Here is a 25,721-nt window from a genome sequence, read left to right on the forward strand (position 1 = left end):
AACAATAGCTTCATTTTGTCAATGCAGGTCCCGCTACTGGTTTGAAGAATGTTAGCTTTGTTTCTAATCTCCCATAGCTCATTTTTTCCAGATTTCAGATTGAGTCAACACCTAGAGCATGATCTCTGCCGCCTCTCTGACCTCATTTCCTTTATGTTCACTCCACTCCAGCCACTGGCTTCTTCATAATCCCGTGAAGATGGCAGACAAGATCCCATGTCAGGATCTCTGCCTAAAATCCTACTTCTCCAAAGATCTGACTTTGGGTGGTGGGCACACGGTGCAATATACAGATCTTACAACCTGAAACCTATATGATCATGTTAACCAATGTCACCCCAATAAATTTACTTTAAAAAATAGAAAAAATTCTCCTTCTCCAGACACAGACTTGCTCCTCACATCCTCAGGTCTCCCCCTGAACATTGCCTTCCCTGATAGCCCAACCTAACATTCTAATCCGCCCATTTCTTCCTAACTCCCTTGTCCACTTTGTAGTTTTTCCTCCTAAGCACTTATTCCTATCTAATGTAGTATGTAATTTAATTGTTAAATGTATGCCCATAAGAACAGGCATTTGGTTGATTATATTCACTGCACAATCTCTGTCCAGTGCCAAGGATAGAGCCTGAAACATGGAAGGCCCTCAATAAACATTTGCTGAATGAGCTAATAAAGGAATAAATAGGAATGGGCTATTGAAAAAGCTGAGAGTGCAGCAGAGTCTGGGGTTTGGCAGTCAATGGAAAGCTGGGGCTCAAGGTAACTCAGTTTCATTTCCACAAGAATCCCTCCAGTGTGCCTGTTAGAATATGCCCACATTGGTCTACGAGGAAGACCCGGGACTATGGCCGATGGCAGGAGCTCCCTGAGGATGGCATGCCTGCCTCCCATTGTGCCATACCTCTGCCAGATCCACTCGCCTTGACCTGGCATTCAGGGCCACCAGTCAGCCGTTACATCCACAACCTGCCACCAGTCAGCCGTTACATCCATGTCTCTAATACCCTTCTATTTGATATTCATTCAACAATATGTCTCAAGTTTTATCTTTAAAATCTACCCCAAGTTTTTATTCAACTCCATTATATGGTCTTGCTTGGTAAAATATTAAAATAACATTTTTGTTGCCAGAACCTTAACTTTTCACTCTTTTCTCATCTAAATGGAGTATCAGGAGACACTATAGATTCAGGGATTTTGCTTCCCTTGTCAAGGGGTTTCTAATATTTAGGGTTTTAGAATCTGAGAATAACTGAATTCTCTTTGGTGGCATTTGTTCAGCAAAATACAAAGCATAATCCTGGAGCCCAGCTGAAGGTTGTATCTGTGTCATTTAACCTGCAATGTATATTGGCACACCCACCATAAAAACACATCGACATATCCACACACATAAACACACGGACATGAAGAATCAAACGTGTACAATACAAGGAACAAACATGTAGACACACATAAAGCAAACCACCATACACACGTTGAATTTCGCGGTCTAAGTTTAACTAAGCTTTCAATGCTTTGTTTAGAGTGCCCTGAAAAATAACAATGAAAGACATCAAGACCCTGCTGCTTAAAGAAAAGAGTCATGGATTCTTCACCCCAGTAGGTAGTTATTTCCCTTTTCTTTCCCTAGAATTGACTGTCTTGATCAAATCAATCTTTTGGCTTGGTTTGGTTTTGAAATAACCATAGTTCAACCATACACCAGGTTGTCCTGATATGCCCTTAATTAGCTAAGTGGTAAGTAACTTGATTTATGGGGATAACTTTAAGGAAATTTATTAGCATTGGAGGTGTGCTACAGATACAGTAGTAAATCACTGTTTTTGGGGCTCTGCTTTGAGAAGCAATAGGTAATCACAGGTGGGGAAAATCAAGAGGAATATTCTATAAACTTTTTTTTTTTATCCTTTTGGTCTTTGAAACTGGAATAAATATTCTAAAAGTTGTTTCTCTGATAAATGACCTGACAAAGGAAAATAAGTAAGGAAATGTAACCAAAAACACAGGTTCAGCTGCCTGTCACAATAAAAGCCAAACTCCTGAGACAGGTGCTGGTGCAAAAGGAAAGAGGTTTATTCAGATGCTGCGACCTAGGACAATGGTAGACCCCAGTCTCAAAGACCATCCCCTCTTCCTGCTCAAGCCCACAATTCTTATAGGGATAAAGATGTAAGGGCTTTTTTTTTCCTATCCAATTATCTTGGTAGCTTTTAGCACTCTCAATCCCTATCCCTTCATCTTTTTAGCTTTTGGTGGGCTCAGTGTAAGAACCTCCCCCTGCGCCATCTTGGCCAATAGGGGAGACTCCCCAGTGCTGTGAATGAGTGTCTACTGTAACAGAAACAGGTTTGTTTCAGGGGAGCCAGGAGTAAGGAATCTCTTTGTCTTCTTATTCTTAACTTCTTGTATCTTCCATCTTTTCTAAGTGTTTCTTTATGGAAACAATCTCAAAAGTCTTTCTATATTAGGAATTGAATTATTTACTTTCATTTCATAACTCTGGGGTAAAACTCACACATATGCATGCATTTACACACATGTGTACACTCATATCTGTACTCAGACACAAATATTGATGAGACTGAAAGCTTTCAGAAAATGTTTAAAAAAATAAAAAGCATGTGGCACCACTTCCAGTTGCTAATAAGAAACACATCAATTTAGTTGTGAATTGAGAACTTTATAAGGAATGAAGGAATTATTTTCATTAAGCCCTAAGACAGTATTGACCATCCAAACCAATTTGCTCTATGCAGAACTGTGGTGTTAAAAAACATTAGCTGTTGATACCATTCAATAGCAATCAGATGGATTTTCCCCTTAACATAAGGTGCAGCTGTAGTTTTTCTCAGTCTCATAATTAAAAAAAGGTGATAAGCTAGGTGTTCTGAATCAATTCCCTTAGATTTCAAAGAGCATAATAGAATTCTTTTGCTCCAGAAATAAACAAAAATCTCATCTACTCAGTCGGCATGGGTAAAGTGGTAGGAATGATGTGTACTTGTCCTATCCAGGTTCTTCACCTGGGGCCCACTGAACCAAATCACCCGTGAATAGAATTCAGGAGTCTGTGCATTGAATGGGAAAATTTTTCATAACAGTTTTAATGAATTTCCACTTAAAATTTAGCATTTCAGTCTATTATGAATATTAAAAAAATGACAATAGTATTAGTAGTACAGGGTGGGACAAAAGGAGCTTTACAGTTGTGAGTATGTTAAATAGTTTCTTCTTGTATTATTATTTATTAATGATTGTGTTATTTTTCACTAGAACGACTGTAAATCTACTTTCGTCCACCCTGTATTCTATGACTTCTCATTTACAGAGATCATAGACAGTTTCTATCAAATTACAGGCTTCTTTTGTAACCTAATGTAGTCCACTTTCTGCATGTAAACACATCACTGTAAGAAGGAGTCCATGGGCTGTCTCAGATTGCCAAGGGGATCGTGGCACATGAAGGGTTAATGCCCCTGTTTCAGGAGACCTGGGGTATGAGTGAGGGTCAGAATCTGGCACAGCTGGTTGGGATACCTGAAATCCCATTAGGTAAGTCTTTCATCGGGCCTTAAAGGCTTCTCCGCCACCCAGGAAAATGCTCATTTCAATGCCTCAGAGTGGAATTTGTTGTTGCCAACTTTAAGGTTCTCTGGAGTAGCACCAAAGGTGGAGGAGAAGAAGAAAGAGAAGATTTGTACTCTTCTCCCAGCCCTCTGCATATTTTCAAAGTGGGATTATATTCTATGTCAGTACTTTGTAAACTTTCTCCCCTTAACGTTCTGATAGTTACCCTTGATGTGAGTGCTGACCCTGCCCAAGCAGACCTATGTCATCTCACTTCATTCTCACAACTGCTCTTCGGGGAGCTACTGTTATGAACTCGCATAAATGTTGGCTAAATGAATAATAGGTCTTATTTATTGAATACTTACCATGTGCCAGGTACCATTCTCAGAGCTTTGCACATGTCTCATGTGCTCCTTCCCAAAGCCCAGAGCTAGCTTTTATTGTTACACCATTTTACAGATGAGAGAACTCAGGCACAGAGAGATTAAGTACCTTGCCCAAGATCTCACAGCTAGAAGGTCACGGGTGAAACATTCATGAGGCAGTCTGACTCCTGAGACCTGGTTCTTTGCCAGCATGCTATCCTGTCTTCCTATGGATATTTGTCATAGTGAATCTTTGAGTGTGCTTTGGTTTTAAGGTTGCTGCATGATCCCTGGAATTGGATGTAACTTTTCTTTCATATGCAGTGTATGATGAAAGGTGAGTCCATCCTCAACATTAAGAAACAACAATTTCTTGAGAAACAACAGAGAAATGAAGCGGCAGCATTAGCATTTCTCTATTATTGGGCTGTAATAAGGCCACAATTTTAGGCTGGAGCTCCAATATCTGACTTTTTTGTTGTTGTTCCACCTGGAGTTCAGCCAAGCTTCCTGCCTGAGAACAGTTGCTCGCCACCTAGTGACCGAGTGAGGAATTGCAGCTTCCCCTTGGCCCAGGAGGGAGATGGGGGAAGGGCCATGGTAGATGAGAAAGGAGAAGAGGGAAGAACATCACCAAGACCAAGGCACAGAGGCACTGTGCCCAGCATCTGGGTGAGATGTCAACACTCTTCATTGTGAACACTTCTGGGGCCTGATGCTATTGTTTTCACAGCACATCTGGCTGGGTAGATGTTACCACAGCCACCATCATGGGCTCATGTCAACTGAACATCTTTTTCCTGACAAATCTAATTTCCTGGGGGAGGAAAATGCACAAACAAAACATACTTGAAAATTGTTACATATGAATAACCCTGATAAACAAATCGGTCTTCTTGTTGAGACTTTCTGTTTTATGCTGGCACTGTGCTGAGTGTTGCTGCTTACAGTGTCTCACCTGTTCTTTTCTTTTTAAAATTCTCACTCAAGGGTATTTTTTATTTGATTTTTAGAGAAAGAGGAGGGGTAGGGAGGAGAGAGACAGAGAGAAACATTGATGTGAGAGAGAAACATTGATTAATTGCCTCCCGTACATGCCCTGACCAGATTGAATCAGCAAGCAACCTAGGTATGTGCCCTGACTGGGAATCAAACCTGCAACCTTTTGCTGTACTGGACAATGCTCCAACCAACTGAGCTACCCAGCCAGGGCTCGCCTGCTATTTTTTAATAGCTCTAAGAGCTAGAGATGAAATTATTTATCTGATGAAACTGAACCTCAGTGAAGCTAAGACACTGTCCAGGTTCCAACAGATGCTGTGTGTCTGAGCTGGGAGCTGAGTGCAGACCATTCTGCCTCTCAAGCCCCGAGTAGACTACTGTGTTATAATGCCTCAACTACACACACACACACACACACACACACACACACACACACACAAGCACATGTTAAAGGATGTAAAAGGTTAGCTATTTAACTAAGCTACCCTTAAGACAGCAAACATGTATGTAAAAATCTAGTGCATTTACTAGAAAATGAGTTCATTATATCTAGGCAGAAGACAGAGGACTACTGTTCATTACAACATGGTTACAATGAAATTTTTGAGGATTTGGCTTTTATTCAAAATATTATTATAAAGTGACAAATGCTAGCAAATAGAATCCAACAGCCTATTGAAAAAATTATACATCACAGCCAAGTCGGATTTTACCCCCAGGAATGCAAGGGTAGTTCAATTTAAGAAAATCAACCATTGTAATACATCATATTACTAAAATGAAGAAAAAACATATAATCATCTCAAATGATAAAGAAAATGCATTTGATAAAATCCAGCATCTTTTCATGATAAAAATAAAAAAACAACTCAGAACATAAGGAACAGAGCAAACTTCTTCAATATAACAAAGGGCATTTATGAAAAACCCACAGCTAACATCACACCAATGGTGAGAAAAAACTAAAAGCTTTCCTCCTAAGATTGGGAACAAAAGAAGGTTGCCTGCTTTCCCCACTGTACTAGACATTGTACCAGAAGTTTTAGTCAGAGCAATTACACAGTAAACAATGAAAATGTTATCCAAACTGGAAAAGGAGAAAGAAAATGATCTCTGTTCACAAAGGATATGATCTTATATATAGAAACTCCCAGAGAATCTACAAGAAAGCCACTAGAGCTAATAAACTCAGCCAAGTTGCAGAGGACAAGATGAACACCCCAAAAGAAAATTAAGAGAGCAATCCCATTTACAAGTCCAAAAGAAATAAATTTAACCGGGGAGGTTAAAATGTACGCGCTGAAATCTATAAAATATTGCTGAAAAAAATTAAAGACCTTAAAAATGAAAAAAACACACATACCATTCTGTGTGCACGGATTAGAAGACCTACTATTGTTCAGATGTCAATATACAGAAAGTGACATATGGGTTCAATGGCCTATCAAAATTTCAGTGACTTTGTTTTTTGCAGAAATGAAAACGCCATTCCTCAGATTCACATGGAATTGCAAAATTCAGATATATATAAATAGCCAAAACAATACTGAAGAACTCATATTTCCCCATTTCAAAACGTACTAAAAAGCTACAGCAATTAAAACAGCGTGGTACTGCCATCAGGACAGACACACATACTAATGGAATAGAATTCCACAAATAAGCCCATACAGCTATGGCCAAGTGATTTTTGACAAGGGTATCAAGCCTACTCACTGAAGAAAGAACAGTCACTTCACCAGTGAGGGATGGGAAAACTGGATTTCCACATGCCAAGGAATGAACTTGCACCGCTACCTCACACCGTAGGTAAATATTAACCTAAAACAGGCCAATCACCTAAATATAAAAGCTAAAACTATAGCACTCTTGGTGGAAAACATAGGGACAAACCTTCATGATCTTGTATTTAGCAACAGATTCTTAGATATGATATTAAACAAAGAAAGAAATTGTGTGTGTGCACACGGGCGCGTGTGTGCATGTCCCCAGAATTAGAGGAGGACAGACAACAAGAATAATAATTTTTTAGAGCACCTTCACCCCAGAGTTGAATCACAGTTCAGCAGACAACACCAGGAAGATCTATAGACCACTTTCAGTATATCGACACTTTAACAATAATAAGTCTTCCAATCCATGAACACAGGACGTTTCAATTTATTAAGATACTGAGACACAGAGAAAGAGTGTTTAATTCAATATCATATCACTAACATATGGGAAAATGTTAGAACTCAACCTAGTGAGTTCTCTCTCCCAGAGAGAGCCAGGACAATTATTCCTTCGTAGAATGATAATTCAGGCAAGGGCTGCTCTCTAGTTTCCCCTCTCTTGGGAAAACTTCCTTATAAGTGGTGTGAACAGTGTAGGGGAAAGGCTGCAAAGATGATGCTCGAACTACTGACAACCAAATTGCTTTTAAGCACACTTCAGCACTTGAGAAGAATCCATTTATATATTAAGAACGAGTATGCTAATTGCAAGCCATTCTTGTGTATCCTTTAAGGGATCTCTCTGGAGCAAACCTCATTTGAATTACTCTCTTCCTTCAACAAACACCCCAGTACTTGAGATGTACTGATTTTGGAACCGAGTCTGAATTACCAAGACTCTTTTGTAGAGATGAACTGATTAAGGTAGAATGAGAATGGGACTAACCAGCATTTACTGCACCTTGTATGTGCCAGGCAAGAGAGCCCCTGTTCTCTGGTCATGCCTAAACCAAGAAGGGCTCAGCTCTTGGCAGATTAGACCCTCCTGAAAGCAAATAGATCCAACTCCCCAATGCAGCAATGAGAAGGGGATAATTTACTGGTGTCCCTGGGTAAGGGGAGAGTTTTACATCAGACACCACATACAACATGAAAATCTCCAAACGCCTGTGCCTGCCCCCTCCCCCCCAAATCTTCTCTATTTGTCATTTGTCTCATCTTTCTCTCTCCTCTTCCCCATAAAGTATCACAGAAGAAATGTTTTCTATCATCCTGAACAATTCAGCTGTGCCTCTAGGTTGTAGACATCACTCAGGATGTCCACTGAGCAGTGACAATCAAAACTGTTTCTGGCCCTAACCGGTTTGGCTCAGTGGATAGAGCGTCGGCCTGTGGACTGAAAGGTCCCAGGTTCGATTCTGGTCAAGGGCATGTACCTTGGTTGTGGGTACATCCTCAGTGGGAGGTGTGCAGGGGGCAGCTGATCGATGTTTCTCTCTCATCAATGTTTCTAACTCTCTCTCCTTCTCCCTTCCTCTCTGTTAAATATCAATAAAATATAATAAAAAATTTAGAAAAAAAACCCTGTTTCTGCTGGGTATGTGCCTGCAGGCATACATGTGTGTGAGTGTGCATGCACACGTGGTCCTGTGTTGGGTGATTCTCATTTCACCTGAAATCACTTATGTTATCCCCTTTGCCCCTTAAAACACCCCTGAGAGATTATTTCATCCCATTTTATAAGAAGAAAGACTGACAACAGCTCGGTAACTTGTCTGAGGCTGAACAACTTGTCAGTGGGGAAAGCCACAATGGAACACAGCCCTAATTCCAATATTCATGACTTGGAAAGCTGGCCCAGAAATGGAAGGCTTTCTTGATTTTCACAGTAATGGGTGAATTCTTTTTTTTAATCCTCACCTGAGGCCATGTTTATTGGTTTTTTTGAGAGAGAGGAAATGAAGAGAGAGAGAGAGAGAGAGAGAGAGAGAGAGAGAGAGAGAGAGAGAGAGAGAGAGAGAGAGAGAGATATCACTGGTTGCCTCCGGTACACACCCGGACTGGGGATCAAACCTGCAACCTAGATATGTGCCCTGACTGGAATCAAACCCACAACCTTTTTGGTGTATGGGAGGATGCTCCAACCACCTGGTCACCCGGCCGGGGCAGCAGTGGGTGAATTCTTGTCTCTACCACATTGGACCTTCCCCAATGGACCCTTAGTGAGCGGTGATGAGCCATGTAGTAATTTTACTCAAGAAGCTTATAGTCTAAATCAAGGCCAGTGGGCCAGACCCAGCCTGCTTCAGGTAAAGGTTTTCTGGCATCCACTACTCCTGTCCCTTTGCGTAATGCCTATGACTGTGTTTGTACAGCAGAGGCCGCGTTGAGTAGCTGTGACAGAGACGGAGTGGTCTGCAAATGTTTGCTATCCGGCCCTTGGAAGAAAAAAGTGTGCTGACTCCTGGTCTAGAGAGTCGACTGACACATAAATTGGAACTTGAGCACCGGCGCATGAAGGGAGGTGGCAGCGAGCTGCGGGACTCCCCAGGAGGGGAACTGTGTTGTAAAACCACTCAGCAGGCATCTGCAGCCCTCCACCTCTCCATTCTCCACAGTAATAGGGCCCTGACAACACCATAAATGCATGAAGTCAACACAGTAAGTACTTGCTGTTTGCCAAGCTCTCTGGTGGAGAGAGCTGTAAGCAAAACAGACCAGGCATGAGTGCGGAATGGAAAAGAGATAAAGGCCAACACGGCAAGGCGCCCCGTGCGAGCTGGAGCAAAGTCCTCATCGAGGCTGGGAGGGAGCAGAGCCAGGTCACGGAGGCTCTTGCAGTGGGATTGCATTCCAAGGGCACCGAGAACTTTGAAGCCGCGCGGGAGGTGGCGGGATCTGCTTTAAACTGAACATTCTGGCCACTGGTAGAGAATGGATCTGTGAAGGGTGTGGGTGGGGGAACCAGGAGGAAGCTTTTTGCAGTCACTCAGGCATGAAGTGGGAGGAGCTTGAACAGGCCGGTAACAATGGAGATGGAGAGAAGGGTTTGGCTTGGGGAGACATTGGGAGTTAGAGCAAGAGGACTCACGGATGGCTAGGCTAGGATGTAGAGTGGATTCTAATAAAGAAGCCGGAAGCTTGCCAGAGGCTCCCGAAAGCACCGAGGACAGCGTGCCAGGCTGCCATGGGGTTTATTATGATTCCTGCCTCCTGCCCACGTGGGAAGGGCAGGACGAAGCAGCAGTCGGTGCCCTGGGCGCCCTGAAAGGAGGCAGCCACTGGCTTCCCGTCGGGCTCCACCGCAGCTGGAACAGGCAGATGCACCCTCGGAATAAATTGAATCGCCTGGTGCCAGGCAGCTGGCCTCCCCGCAAAAGGATGGATTGGACTGGTTAGAGGGAGCTTGGAACTCGTGTTGCGGATCCATTAATGTCAGCCACAGGTTAATTCTGAGCAATTTCCAGGTGATCCAAAAATTCATTAAACTGACGAAAACAAATCTTTGGAAAATCGAGCTGGTGACAGATAGAAAGCCAATGATTTATTGCCTGGATGAGAATAAGTGTCTCCTGTTCCAGTCCTCAGTCTGTTGAGTGAATCGAAGTGTGCAGGAAGAACAAGGGAGGCGCGAGCTCCACGTAATGGGCATGGCTGGGGCCCAGCGTGGCCTGCCCTTCCCGCGGCTTGTTTCATTAAGTACTGAGGTGGAGGGAAGCGTGAGGGAGCAGGGGGGCAGGAACACATGGAGATGGAGGTCGGGCAAAACTGCGTTTGAATTCCTGCTTTCCAGCTATTAGCTTCTGTGACCTTGGGCAAGTGACTTGGCATTTCTGAGTTTCCATCTCTTCAGCTGGATCATCTCTTCAACTGTGGTGATAGTCTGTTTTCTCCTGTACTCAGGAGGGCATATAATACATGAAAATGATGGAGCACCGGGCCTGGAACACTATAGGGGACTCAATAAAGAGCCGACATGATAGTGGTGCTAACAAATAAGATGGGTGAGCTTTCCCCCCCCCCCTTTAATGGGCATACACGCTCAATGCAAGCAGTCACACTGCTGCTGCAGAACGTTATGGAATGCTTACTTAGACTTCCAAGGACAGAAAAGTTTTCCAAGTCAAAAGTTGCGGGGAAAAGTGGGAAATCAGAAGACGAGGAAGATGGGTGATGAGATTTGGAGGTGGGTGCTGCTGATAAGAAGAAAAGGGCCATAGGTGTAAGGAGGAGAGGTCATGAAGGCCACCGTGGGGGCTTCGCCGAGTGGCAGTGGTGAGGTGAGTGGTGTGAAGGAAAGGACCACACTTGGAAAGTGGTGCTGTAATTGGTCTGAAATCTGGCTGAAGATGGTTTCTAAACTTATGCCCATATCTTAGGTGTGGAAGAGACCTCAGAAACCAAGGGAAGGGCTGATTTCCCTGAAACACTTACAGGTTGGGGTGTCCACCACCTGGTGACGGCATTGTGACCTTCTTTAGGGACCCTTCACAAGGTGCATACACATCCCACTTTCCGTACATGTCCTTCCATCTTCCATCGATGGGAGGCCTGTCACAGCCATCACAATTTTAGGAAGGAATTGTGATGCTCCTCAGCTGAAAATACCCAAAAGCCACAAAGATGCCTCAAAGGAATATTTTGCTATGGATTACTGTTCTTGTGAGTGGATCGCTGCTCTATTGAAGTGTGTTTAAGAATGTATGAGTACTTATTGGGAACACGTGAGACAAACCTTAGTTGGCGTCCACAGACCCTAAGAAACCAAGAGGAACTCTGAACTCTGGCATCCCCATAGTGTGTCCAAGATGCCTTTGACTTGGCATCTTGGACATTGAAAATTACTTTGAAATCAGGGAATGCCTGAGACGGCACAGAGCGCAATCCACCCCCCGCTAGGGGCATGTTCCCGAGTATTCACCGGCTCTTCCTGTAAGAGACTGTACTCCTCTGACCCACTGGTGTTAGAGTCACCATGTGCCTTGCGCTGGCCAGTGGCACATGATTAGATGCAATGCAAACCGCATTCAAGCAGAAGTTGTAGGATTATGTGTTTCTATCAGCTCTCTTTTTCTTTCCCTTTGCTCCATGAAAGTCATGGGGCTTTTATAGGGGATGTTCCTTTAACCTGGATCTTGGCATGAGAAGACACACGGAACAGAGCTGTAGCTAACCTGTGGCTACCAACATTTAAGGAAGTGGTGAAATAAACATAAGCTGGTGTAGGCCACTGAGATTTGGGGGTTGCTTCTTACACAGCATATCCTAGGAATAGCAAACTGACACAGGAGAGGAGCTGGTTGTTCAACATTGTCAGAGAGGCCAGAGATTTTTTTTTCTAATGCTAAACTCCTCAAACTTAACCCAATGAAATATTGCTCCTGCTCTTTCTGATTATTCAGGATTTTGGTGGCTCAGTGGGTCTGATTTTTCAGGTTCACTGTGTGTGCACGTGAAATGTGTGTGTGTGTGTGTGTGTGTGTGTGTGTGTGTGTGATGAAGCTTCCCAGACTGAGCTCATGTCAGGAGGACACATGTTCCTGCTGAAAGCCAGCATGGACTCAGCCTCAGGAGCTGTGCTTCCCAGAGCCATTATACACAATCAGCTGCTCATTACTTGGGGGCAGATGGTCCCACCTCTTTCCTCCTTCAAATATGGACTTTGACCATCTTGCTCATATACATCAGCACTGCTCTTCAATAGTGACAGCAGGAAGCTAAGGGAGAAGCCCAAGCCACTTACCTGCCTACTGACTGATCACTTTGGCAGCAGTGAGCAACTAATGCTTGCCAGGCACTGTCTAGGTGCTGAACAGATATGACCTAGTTTCATCTTGATGGCCACCCATGAGATAAATGTTACTATCCCCATTTTACAGATGATAAAACTGTGGCTAAGACCGTAAGGCACAATACAGAATCAGATATTTCTCTACGTTTTTCCGTGACTGCAGTCAGTAACCCCCAAAACTGATTTAAGTAGAGAATAATCCAATATAATAAAACCCTACCATGCAAATTGACTGAATGGTGGAATGACCAATTGCTATGATGTGCACTGACCACCAGGGGGCAGAAGCCCGGCTTATGGCTGGCGAGTGCAGTGGCGGTGGCAGGAGCCTCTCCCACCTCCACAGCAGTGTTAAGGACCCCTCGGAGGATGTCTGACTCCCTATGGACATCCCCTGAGGGGTCCTGGACTTCGAGAGGGCGCAGGCCGGGCTGAGGGACCTCTAGTGTCAAATAATATGAAAACAGCATCTATGTACCATGTAGAAGTGTGGAGCTAGAAAGTTCCTCTACAATAATGAGCTGGGAAAACTTGAAGCTCAGAGGCAGACTCACAGTTCTGACCACACAGAGAGGGGACAAGATCACACTAGCACTGGGGCCCCATCCTTTGGTGCACTGCATCTAAAATTGGCTCCTTGGGCCGATCCGGTGGGAAGTGGCAGGAATGGAGAGTGAGAAGACTCTGTTTCTATTTTGGGAGGCTCTGCCTTTCCTTCAAAGTGAAAAGGCAACAGCTTTTGTTTAAACCCTTAAGCAAACTGTTTACTCCCATACCTCATGCGACGTGAGCCTGAGAAGCGGGTGGCGCTGCACTTTGCATGGCAAACTTGTTCTCCGCCGGCGCTATTAGTGATGCAACGGAGCTATTTAATTAATTACCACTGACATATGTTCGTGCTAATTTATAAGACTGGTTAGCTTGCACACTGCATCTGAACTCTTGCCTGCCCAGACAGCTTCCTGAATGTAAAGCAATTTGCCTAACTTGAAGCTAAAGAAAGAATGAAAGAAATCCCAGAATATTTTTAAGTTTGGCAAGTCTTGATGGGTTAGGTTACTTCTTGGTGGTTCTCAACCAGGAGAGATGTTGTCCCCACAAAGGAAATGTGGTCATGTCTGGAGACATTTATGGCTATGGCCCTGGGAGGGAGGGGACGGTGGGCATAGTGGGCAGAGGCCAGGGTCTGCTAAACGTCCTACAGTGCACAGGGCAGCCCTCCCACCCAGAACGATCCAGTCTCAAATGTCAGTGGTATGAAATCTCCACCTAGTTCAATGCTCCTGCTGTGGCCAATGTCTAGAGAGGGAAAGTAGCTTATTTAAGGTCACACAGCAAGTTAGTGACAAAACTGAGGAGCAGGATGATTTACAGTCATTAAAGCACAGGCTCTGGAGTCTGAATGCTTGACTCCCCGACTTGGACCTGACTCTTTCTAACTAGGGAAACTTGAGGAAGTTACTTCCGTTCTCTGTGCCTCAGGGACCTCGTCCAGAAAATAAGAATAACAACGATGTCCACTAGTAGCTTTGGAGGATAATCCAATGACATAGACCATGTTTTGATTTGGCTCAGTGTGTGTCCTATTTACTGTCAGAATTCCGTACCTTCGCAGCAGCAGGATTCAGGGTTAGCTAGGACAGTAGCTACTATAATAATTACTAATAAAGAGTGTCCCAAAATTCACGCAAGAAGTAATTTTGATAGAAAACACAGGTTTATAATTAAAAATTGTAAATTTTTTATTGATTCATAAAGTATACACTATAGGGTTATGTATGGAATAGCATATTGGGTAAAAGGCCTCCACGGCTTTGCTGGCACATACGCACTCTTTTGTTATTGCCGGAGCAGCCGCATTTTTGAAGAAGAATGGTCCGATGATGCCTCCAGCCCAAAATCCGCACCAAACAGTGACGTGGTGGATGCATTTGTTTCTCAACAATCACTCATGGATTTTCTGAACCCCAAATGTGACAATTTTGTCGATTAACCAAGCCATCAAGATGAAAATGAGCCTCATTGAAATTCAGCCACATTTATGCAAAACAGTCATGGAAAATTTCAACAAAAGAGTGCGTATGTGAGAGCAAAGCCGTGGAGGCCATTTACCCAATATGCTATTCAATACATAACCCTATACTGTATACTTTATGAATCAATAAAAAATTTACAATTTTTAATTATAAACCTGTATTTTCTATCAAAATTACTTCTTGCGTGAATTTTGGGACACCCTTTACAAGATAAGAAACTTCAACTTAAACATTGATAGTCCCTCCTATGTCCACATATACACATACACATACATTATGCATATAGATATACATGTATAAAGTATGCATGTGTATAACATATTTTTTTTTTCATTTGATTGTCATTATTAACAGATTCTGTACTTGTGAATTCGCCTCCTTGCTAGACTGTATTTGTAATCCCCAATTCCATGTCTGCGCTGCTCTGGCAATCATTCACAGCCACATGCAAAGTGCACTCAAAAGCACCTGAATTTTTAAGAAATTTATTTAATAAGAGAGAGAGACACATATTGATTTGTTACTCCCCTTCTTTATTCATTCATTGGTTGACTCTTGTATGTGCCCTGACCAGGGATCGAACCCATAACCTTGGAGTATCAGAAAGATGCTCTAACCAACTGAGCTACTCGGTCAAAGCTCCCCGAAGCACCTGAATTTTTAATTAAATTAGCGTGTTCTTGTTTCTGCCCTTCTCATCTGAGAAAGAGGCAGATTGTAGGGTGATCAGCTAGAACAAAAGACATCTCTCCAAGGGATGTTCTTTAAAACTCACTTTAGTGCACTCCCAGACAAGACAGAGTTCATCCCAGCACCTCAGGGGAAGCAAGTAAAAGTTAACACACAGCTTTTTAATCTAGAAGAGAACAGGATTCTGAAGTCGGTGCAATCACTATGTTTCTGCCTTTTATTGATTTCTTCGTCTCAGTCTATTTCTGTGTGCTGTTGTTGTTTTAGGTTGTTAGGCTCTTATAAGTTTTTAGTTTGAGATTTCTATGCTTTTGTTCATTTATTATGAGAGCCTGATGACCACTTTCACTGTCTTTTACATAGAATCTGCCTCAAACCATCATAAGAATGTTCTAGAATGTTGCTCCTACTGTGAGCCATGAATTGTCACACGAAATGCTGCAAAGAAGAGGGTCACGTGACCCACAAGTCGCTGAGTACATCCTGCCCTGTTTTCTGACAATGGACTCAAGCACCCCACCCCCCACTCAGCTGGAAAATTTAACCTCAGCTCCAGGATTTCTGCAGGTTCCAGGGTCTTTTGTTCCTACAGGTGCCCTTGCTTTCCATTTCCTGCCGCTCTCACCAGTCTCTCTCCGGGGAGGCCAATGCAGATGTGGACACCAGAAACTTCTTGATATTCCGAGCCCAAGATTCACAAAAGACATTTATTTGGGTGTGTCACAGTCAAAGGAAAGTTTGAGGCAATGGATGACGTCTACCCAGCACACAACCTGGAAAGTGAGTTTTAGGCACACATGACCTAACAAATCCTCCAGCTATTCCTACTGCTGGCTTTGTCCAAAAGCCGATCATTCCTGGCCCTTTGGCTGGAAGATTTTTCTGTGACGTTTCCCTCTCTTTCTTACTTCTCCCAACCCCGAATTCCTGGAATACAAGCCTAGTCATCTCTCTCTTTGTATTACTGCCCTTCCACGTTTAAAGCTTATTATCAAGCTGTTTTCCTAAAAAAAGACAGAATCCCCTAAATGGCATTTTCCTGCCAGCTATAAAAATAACATTTTCAGCCCTTTTTTTATGGAACGGGAGCTCCATAGAAGGGAGGATTTGGATGAATTCACTGGGAATTTAAAGAATCAGGACTCTGAAGGTGAGTGCAAAAATATGACTATATGAGAACAATTGGATTTTGCATCTTTGTCTGCTTGACACTGTGCCCACTGGAGTTCCCGCTTTCCTACGAATGTAGGTCCCACTCCCAGTCTCTGATGCTGTCTCTTTCAGAGAAAGATGGCCAAGTTCACTTCAAAAAGATGAGGTTGCGCAGAAAATGAGAGAAGATGGGCTTGCACTGATTAGCTCACCTTTGTTGTGTGTTTTCTCACCATTTCTCAGTGATGTGGGCCGTTCCAGTGGAGAACAGCTGTTCCTTCATTACAAGTAACAATGTTAACTCAAATAATCACTAATTCTCAGGGGGTGCTCACTGCATGAGTGATTCTCATTATGTAATTACATCACTGAACTCATTTAGTCTTCACCATGAACCAACGAGCCAGGCACCATTTTCATCCCCATTTCATAGGTCAGAAAACTGAGGCAGAGAAGTCTCCCTAGGTGGTTACACACCAAGGCAACTCAGCTGCAGAGTTCATGTTCTTAACTGCCGTGCTATTCAATCCCTCTCTGCTTTCAGCAATAACGATGCTTGGGGACTGCTGAGTCCCGTGGTGCAACACACAGTGATTGGAATCTCAAGGTCACCTATTAAATCCTGCCACACCCTTCAAGTGTTAGCCTAAATGCCACTCCCAAGCAGCAGGCTTCCCCGGCTCCCACACCAGGAGAGCTTCTGCCATCACACTCCCACTTCACAGTGTGCCATTTGGTGGTCTGTGGTGTAATGGTTGAGTAATTATTTGTGCAATTTCTTTATCTCCTCAGCTAAAATGCAGTCTCCATGAGCATGGGGATCATGTCTCCCCTCTTGGTCACCACTGCATTTCCAGTACCTAGCAGAGTGTTTGACACATAGTGTGGCTTCAGCAGATACTTGCTTAAAGCATGCGTGCATGAATCCTAGATGGGCATATGCTGATTCCTCTAGAGCAGGGCCTTTCAAGTTTCACACAATTGACATTTCTGGCCGGATAGTTCTTTGTTGTGGGATCTGTTGTTCACACAGTAGGATGTTTAGCTATATCTCTGGCCTCTACTCACTAGATGATGCTGGCATCCCCACTCCCAGTTGTGACAACCCAAACTGTCCCCAAACACTCATGACTGACTGAAAGACAAGGCACATAGATAGACATAATGCCACCTCTTATTCTAGGGAAACAGAGAAAAGACCATTTCCTAATGGGTGAACTTTACTAATAACACCAGCTTATTATGAAAGTGCACTTTCGCAGGTCAGGTTCTTTGGGAACAAATACCATCTCTTATTCCAGGGAAACAGAGAAAAGACCATTTCCTAATGGGTGAACTTTACTAATAACACCAACTTATTATGAAAGTGCACTTTTGCAGGTCAGGTTCTTTGGGAACAAATACAGCAAGGGGAGTTTACATAATATCACAACACCTATCACTGGAAAGTACTTACGATAAGCAGGCACCTTGCTTGAAGGCACCTGCTTATAATGAATGTTTGACACCATTATCTCATCTGGTTCCTAGGACAACCCTGAGGGTGACAGAGGCCTAAACAATGTAGTAACTTGGCCAAGGTGACATGACTGGTAAGTGGGCGACCTGGGATTTGAACCCTAGCAGGTCCAGCTGATGGCAAAGCCTTCACTATCAGTCACCAAATTATGAGAATCCTTTTAAACACTTCTTCAAATGCTCCAACATCCATCTATATCCAAGGGAAGGCACTTAGAAGATAAACACCCATATCCCTGTGTCTGGAACAGAGCCTGGCACTCAAAAATTGAGTTGTTGAATGGATGAATGGTCTCCTCAGTTATTAAAATGAAGTTCCCATTATTTATTAAGGGGTGTGTCTCTTTTTTTATAATAACTTTTTTTAATTTTTATTGATTTCAGAGAGGAAGGGAGAGGGAGAGAGAGGTAGAAACATCAATGATGAGAGAGAATCATTGATTGGCTGCCTTCTGCACACCCCACACTGGGGATCAAGCCCACAACCACTGGTGACCTCTTGGTTCCTAGGTCGACGCTCTACCGCTGAGCTACACCTGGCTGGGCAAGGGTGTGTCTCTTTTTTATTGAATTCTTGTCCATGTCTAGACCAAGCAGTTTAACCAAATCTTAAGGCGCCCAAGCTTCTGCAGACTCATACTTCCTACACGGCCCTTTTAAGTCTAATCTCTTATGAAGATATTTTTCCTACAGGGGAGACAAACTGGTGATGGAAAAAAATTATTAAATAATTAAATTAAATTTTTAAAATATATTTTTTCTAAGAAGAGGCAGGTCCCTATTTACTAAGGGGGATTCATAGTAAGACCCCTAGCCCTCATATATGCATGCATTCGCTCAGCAGGCATCATTTCCCCCATTTGGCTAATGGGGGTAAAATAGAGCTGGTCCAGACTGTACCTGAAAGCCCATCATAGGTACGCGTTTCTCAGTAAACTCTTGCCCACATTTCTTTTACAAACTATGGAAACGGGACATGAAGACTCCCCCAGCAATGCAGGCACGGCGAGGTTTCTGCCTCTTGGTTTCCTTTTGGGTTCCAGCTGATGCTCTGAAATATTCTGCCCACTGACTGCTGCTCAAGACAGTGGGTGTGAGCCAAGAACATCTATTCAGCCATTTGTTACATCCCAAGGGCGCCAGCGAGATACAAGGCCTTGGGCTGCAGGCTCCCCAGCGCCGATCTGGAGCTTCTATTTTCAGAGATGCAGTGGGTAAATGGCACCCACGAGGTTTGGAATAGAAAAGTCTGCAAAGGAACAATCAAAATAGCTCTCCATGTTGGTCCCCTCCCCCTCCCCCTCCCCCAGTCTGGGCCACGGAAGGACTTAAGTGGGCAAGGAGACAACAGAGCGTCACCAGAAGAATGGAACCTGTCATCCCTGAGTGGCCTCCTGAGCCACGGTCCATTCTTTGAGGGACGTGTTTCTCTGTGATGGAATCAACGCCGACGGAACATGCTCTCTAAAGAGCCGAATATGTCTCAGAGAAAGAAAGCCACAAAAGAATACAATGACAGTGTCGGTTCTCTGCTCGCCCGCAGTGAAAAACTGCACTTGAAGGCTATACAGGGATCATCTTGGGAACTTTACAGAGTGACTGAATATCATCCTCTGTAGGTTATAAGAACGTCTGATGACTGTAATGTCTGTGTGGGCACTTGTCTCCACACAGGGTCTGAACAGCAGGGTCTTGGGGGAGAGGCTCCGGCCTGTTCATTTTAGAATCCCAGTGGCACTGAGCAGAGGGCCAGGCAAACAGGGCACGGACATCGGGGAGATGGGGTGCAGGCAGGGAGAGGGGCTAGGCTTGCAGAATCAGACTGAGGCATCTCCACTTGCTCTGTTGATCTTGCAACCTTTCAGCCTTAACCTTTTAAACTCTTAACCTTTTCTTGTGACACAGGTCCCTTTGGCAGGCAGGTGAAGATCACGTGATACCTTCTCAGAATAATGCTTTTTAAATTTTTTAATTATTACTTTTTAATCCTTATCCGAGGATAGTTTTTATTGATTTTTAGAGAGAGAGAGCAAGAGAGAGTGAGAGAAACACCAACCAGTTGCCTCCCGTATGCATCTCAACTGGGGATTGAACCCCCCACCTTTTGATGTATGGGACAACACTCCAACCAACTGAGTCACATGGCCAATAATACTTTTTAAAAAATACATAAAATATTTTGTGTCAAAGAAACTGACATCAAAAACATTTATCAATATACTTAATCAAACAAATGTGTGAAATGATAATAAATGAGCTTCTTTATTAACATATTAAAAAGATTCAGTAGCGAGTCTTAAGACTTCATAATTTTGAAGCAGTGATATGTGTAAATGATATTTTGAAATATCTGCAACAGTTGTAACATGACAATTAGCTGTGATTTCTATTGGTGACATGGTCACAGCTACACTAATACCACTGTGGTCTATTCCCTCATTCATAATTGAGGGACATGTCAAATTTCAGTTAGGAGTCAGTGAAAATGAAGATGCATTTTATTCCTCCCCTGAGTTCATGGCCTTCCTGAATTCTACTGGCACACCAGGATTGGAACTGTTGCTTTCAAAACAACAGTAATTCAGAGCACAATTCCTCAAACCTCTTCTCTCTCTCTTTCTCTCTCTGGTATTTTTTTTAAAAAAATATATTTTCATTGATTTTAGAGAGCGAGAGGAAGGGAGAGAGCTAGAATATTGATAAGAGAGAAATAGCAATCAGCTGCCTCCTGCACGCCCCCTACTGGGACTCAAGCCTGCAACCCCCACTTTTGCCCTGACTGGGAATTGACCTGGAGATCTCTTGGTGCATGGGACGAAGCTCAACCACTGAGCCACACCACAAGGACAGACCTTTTCTCTTTGTCTATAATCATTCCCTCCGTTCTTGTGGGCTTAAATGTATTTGTTTACATGCTGATGATTCTCAAATTCTACCTCCAAACCTGGGTCTTTCTGCAGACTCCTGCTTCAGTAGCTCTGCCTGGGCAACTTGTTGGCTTCTCATACTAAATGTGTCCACATGGGCTGGGGCCCCATCCTTCTGATAGTTCCAACCAAGACCTTGGGGTCTCCCTAACTCCTCTCTTTTTCTCTCTCACCCACATCCAACTTATCAACAAGTTTGATCAGCTCTACTTTCACATGTATACTTCAACTTGCCTCTTGCAACCTCCGGGGTACCATCTGGGCTCAGGACACGCATCCTTCACTGAGGTTATTGCAATAGCTTAACCCAGTGGTCGGCAAACCACGGCTTGCGAGCCACATGCGGCTCTTTGGCCCCAAGGCATGGGCCACGAAGTTTCAATCGCACTGTATGTGCGCGCCCGCATGTGGTATTTTGTGGAAGAGCCACACTCAAGGGGCCAGTTTGCCGACCACTGGCTTAACCAATTCTCCTCCTTTGCCTCCCTAAAGCCAAAAAACTCTCAACATGGCAGCCAGAGGAATCTTTTATAAAACAACAGAGATGCAAACTGTATCACTCCTCTGTTCAAAACTCTCCAAACACTTCCATTACACTAAGAGTAAAATTCACGTGATACAAGACTTGCCTCCTGCCCCCCACTCCCCATTACCTCTCTGACAGTATCACTCAATTAACCTGAGTTACTTTGTCTCCTGTTCTTCAAATTCACCAAGCCAATTCCCACCCAAGGGCCTCTTGCTGTTACTCTGCCAGACTGTTCTTCCAAATATCCATGTGACTCCTCACTTCCTTCAAGTTCTGGTCCAATATAATCATACTAGAGACCTGTTGCACAAATTGTGCACCGATTGTATCCCTCGACCTGGCCAGCGATTGGGGCAGACTGGGGCCAATCGGGGCTGGCTGGCTGGCTGGGGAGGGACTGTGGAAGGGCTCCAGGGCATGCCTGGCCCTCTCGCCCAGTCCCGATCTGCCAGATCCCAGCAGCAAACTAACCTACCAGGTGGAGCATCTGCCCCCTGGTGGTCAGTGCAAGTCATAGAGACTGGTCGAGTGGTTGACCGAACAGTCGATTGATTGGTTGGACACTTAGCATGTTATGCTTTTATTATACAGGATTATATAGGATGGATAAGCCTTCCCCTAACAAACTGTTCATGTATTGAAGCCCTAATCCCAGAGTACCTCAGAATTTGGTTGTATTTGGAGAGGGGTTCTTTAAAGAGGTAATGACATTAAAATGAGGCTCTTAGGGTGGGCACTAATCCAATCTTATAAGAAGAGACTAGGACACAAAAAGAGATACCTGGGGCATGCATGCGCAGAAGGATGACCATATGAAGGGGCAGCAAGAAGGCAGCCATCTGCAACCCAAGGAGAAAGGTCTCAGGAGAACTGCACCCTGCTGACACCTTGATCTTGGACTTCCAGCCTCCAGACTATCCTCGCCACCTTATCCTGCTTTATTTTACTCTAGGAGCACTTGTCACATTTCCTAGACTATGGACTAATGTGTCATTAGCATCTACAGTCTTGCACTCAATAAAAATTTGTTGAATGAATGAATGAATGGAATGGAAAATTTCGAATGAAATTATTTTCCTACTTCATAAAAGTCATAAGAGCCACTGTTACTAACATGAGGCTACCACTTGGAAATTAGATGGACCATCCCACATTCACCCATAAAAAAACACTCCATCCACTGAACCATGAAGGAGATGACAATGGCACTAAGGAGGGCCTAAGCCGGCCCTATTCCCTTCACATCATAGGCATGTTCTTTCTCACCTGGGCAGGTAAGTAAGGAGCTGTTTCTAATCCTCCTATCAAATAAAAGAGAAACATGGTAATTGGCGTACGACCGCTACCCTTCCCATTGGCTAATCAGGGCAATATGCAAATTAACTGTCAGCCAAGATGGCGGCTGGCAGCCAGGCAGCTTGAAACTAACATGAGGCTTGCTTACTTCAGTGACGGAGGACTCCAACGTTCCCCGCCTGCCGCTGCAGGCCTCTGAGCTGCAAGCAACTATGTAACAAACATAGAAGCTAAACAAAACCCCAGAAACCTGCCGGGCTTCAGCCAGCAGGATCGCAACATTGTAAGCAAAGGCCAGAAACCTACTTTCAGCAGCGGAGGCCAAAGAGCTGGAGCCAAGCCTCAAAGCTAAAGCTGGCCCAGAATAAAAAAAAAAAAAGAAAGAAAAAAAGGAGTGGTTGGGAGCTTCAGTCACCCCCAGCCTGAAAACAGCCCTCAGCTCCTCACCCAGACGGGCCAGGCACCCCAGTGGGGACCCCCACCCTGAAGGGTGTGTGACCAGCTGCAAACAGCCATCATCCCCTCACCCAGACTGGCCAGGCACCCCAGTGGGGACCCCCACCCTGAAGGATGTGTGACCAGCTGCAAACAGCCATCATCCCCTCATCCAGGCTGGCCAGGCACACCAGTGGGGAACCCCACCCTGATCCAGGACACCCTTCAGGGCAAACCAGCAGGCACCCACCCATGCACCAGGCCTCTACCCTATATAGTAAAAGGGTAATATGCCTCCCAGCACTGGGATCAGCGGAGCCGCGAGGCCTCCCGGCACCAGGATATCAGCGTGACAGGGGGCAGCGCCCAAACCCCCTGATCGCCCTGCGGCTCTGTGTGTGACAGGGTGCGGCGCCCCAACCCCCTGATTGGCCCTGCTCTGTGTGTGACAGGGTGCGGTGCCCCAACACCCCTCCCCCCCTTGGGCCCTGCTCTGTGTGTGACGGGGTAGAGCCATAACCTCCCCATTGGCCCTGCCCTGAGTGTGAGAGTGGCGGCACCCCAACCCCCTGATGGGCCCTGCTCTGTGTGTGACAGGGGGCTGCTCCCCAACCCCCTGATTGGCCCTGCTCTGTGCGTGACAGGGTACAGAGCCCCAACCTCCCTGATGGGCCCTGCTCTGTGAGTGACAGGGGGAAATGCCCCAACCCCCTGATTGGCCCTGCTCTGTGCATGACAGGGGGTGGCGCTGCAACCTCCCCATCGACCCTGCCCTGAGTGTGACAGGGGATGGTGCCCCAACTCCCCAATCGGCCCTACCCTGAGCGTGACTGAGGGTGGAATCACAACCTCCCGATCGCCCTGCTCTGTGTATGACAGGGGGCAGCGCCCCAACTACCCAATCGGCCCTGCTCTGAGTCCGACCAGGGGCTGCACCTAGGGATTGGGCCTGCCCTCTGCCACCCAGGAGTGGGCCTAAGCCAGCAGGTCGTTATCTCCTGAGGGGTCCCAGACTGCGAGAGGGCACAGGCCGGGCTGAGGGACCCCCCTCCCCCCCGAGTGCACAAATTTTTGTGCACCGGGCCTCTAGTCCTATATAATAAAAGCCTAATATGCTAAGTGTGCAGTAATCTGCTTGTCCATTCAACCAATCAAAACATAATACTATAATGATATGCTAAGGCTGCTCAACTGCTCGCTATGACGTGTATTGACCACCAGGGGGCAGATGCTCTGACCGGTAGGTTAGCTTGCTGCTGGGTCTGGCCAATTGGGAGTGAGCGAGACGGGCCAAACATGCCCTGGAGCCCTCCCACGTCCCTCCCCAGCCCCAATCGTGCACCAGTGGGGTCCCTTGGCCTGGCCTGTGCCCTCTCGCAATCCAGGCTGAGGGACCCCCAACCCCCCCCCCAGTGCTCAAATTTCATGCACCGGGCCTCTAGTTGTTAATAATACTACTTCCCATCTTTTTGTGCATTCAAGCTGGTGTAGTTCTTTCCTATACATTAGATTTAACCTTATTCTCTCTTATGCCCTCAGAAAAAAATTGCTTAACTCAATATTTGCATACAGTTTTCTTCATACTGTGAACATAGCACTTTGAAATAGTTACATGTTTACCTACCTTTTCTGCTGGTCTGTGAATTTCTAGAAGGAAAGAATGCTTCTATTTTAGGGCCAAGCAGAGTACCTGACAGATAGTAGATGCTGACTGAATGTTTGTTGATGGTATTATTATCTAATATTTATTGAGTTGTTCCAATTTCCTTATATTACAATAGGATGTTATCAGCAGCAGCTCTCAAGGTTGCTGTGTTAACATCACTAAACCACTGAGAATTGTCCAGCACAGAGTAAGCATTCAACAGTGTTCGCCACTGTTGTCCTATTGTTAATTATGCTGTCATTCAAGCACTCATTTAGCACCAAAGTGCTTTCCTCACAACAAGTATGTGAGAGGCAAACCAGTTGGAATCATAATAACAGTTAACAGTTACCGATTACCTAATGAATACCACGTTTGGGACAATTTAAGAAACACATTATCTTATCTAATTTTTACAACAACCCTATGAGATAGACACTCTTCTGATTCTCAATTTAGAGAAGTGGGGACAGACTCAGAGAGGTTGAGTGACTTGCCCAAGGTCACACAGCAAATAAGTGGCATAGCTGGGATTTGAACCTGAGTCACTCTGACTCCAGGGCCCTTAACCAATATGTTGTGGTGGAGTGGCCTTGTCCTCCTTCTGGGAAAGAAGAAACAGAAGTGGAGAAGTCAGCCACGTGCTCAAAGCCACGCAGCCTGTGAGCATCAGAGCTGAGATTCGAGACAGGAGCATTTCCTTTGCGTCAGTGGGCCAGGGGTGCTAGCTGGGATTCGGGATGCCCTTCAGAAGCAGGCTGAACAAAACCAGGCACATCTCCCATCCCAATGGGACACTAAACAACTGCATACACGGCTACCTATTAAGTGCAGACTGATAAGTGCTATAAGGTGTAGGGGCTCTGAGAGTGCATAGCAGGCAGTCCTGACCGAGTCCGGGTCAAGGACACCGCAGTCACAGAGATGCATGGCTTGTGCGGGAGGCTACGCAGTCTGCACAGCCTCCCTCCTGCATCTTCTAGGAGACCAGTCTTTGAAGCATTACATGATCTTGCAGTTCCTCTCAACCATATGATTTAATTA

This window comes from Myotis myotis, unplaced genomic scaffold (assembly GCF_014108235.1).
Source record: "Myotis myotis isolate mMyoMyo1 unplaced genomic scaffold, mMyoMyo1.p scaffold_m19_p_5, whole genome shotgun sequence".
NCBI lineage: Eukaryota > Metazoa > Chordata > Mammalia > Chiroptera > Vespertilionidae > Myotis > Myotis myotis.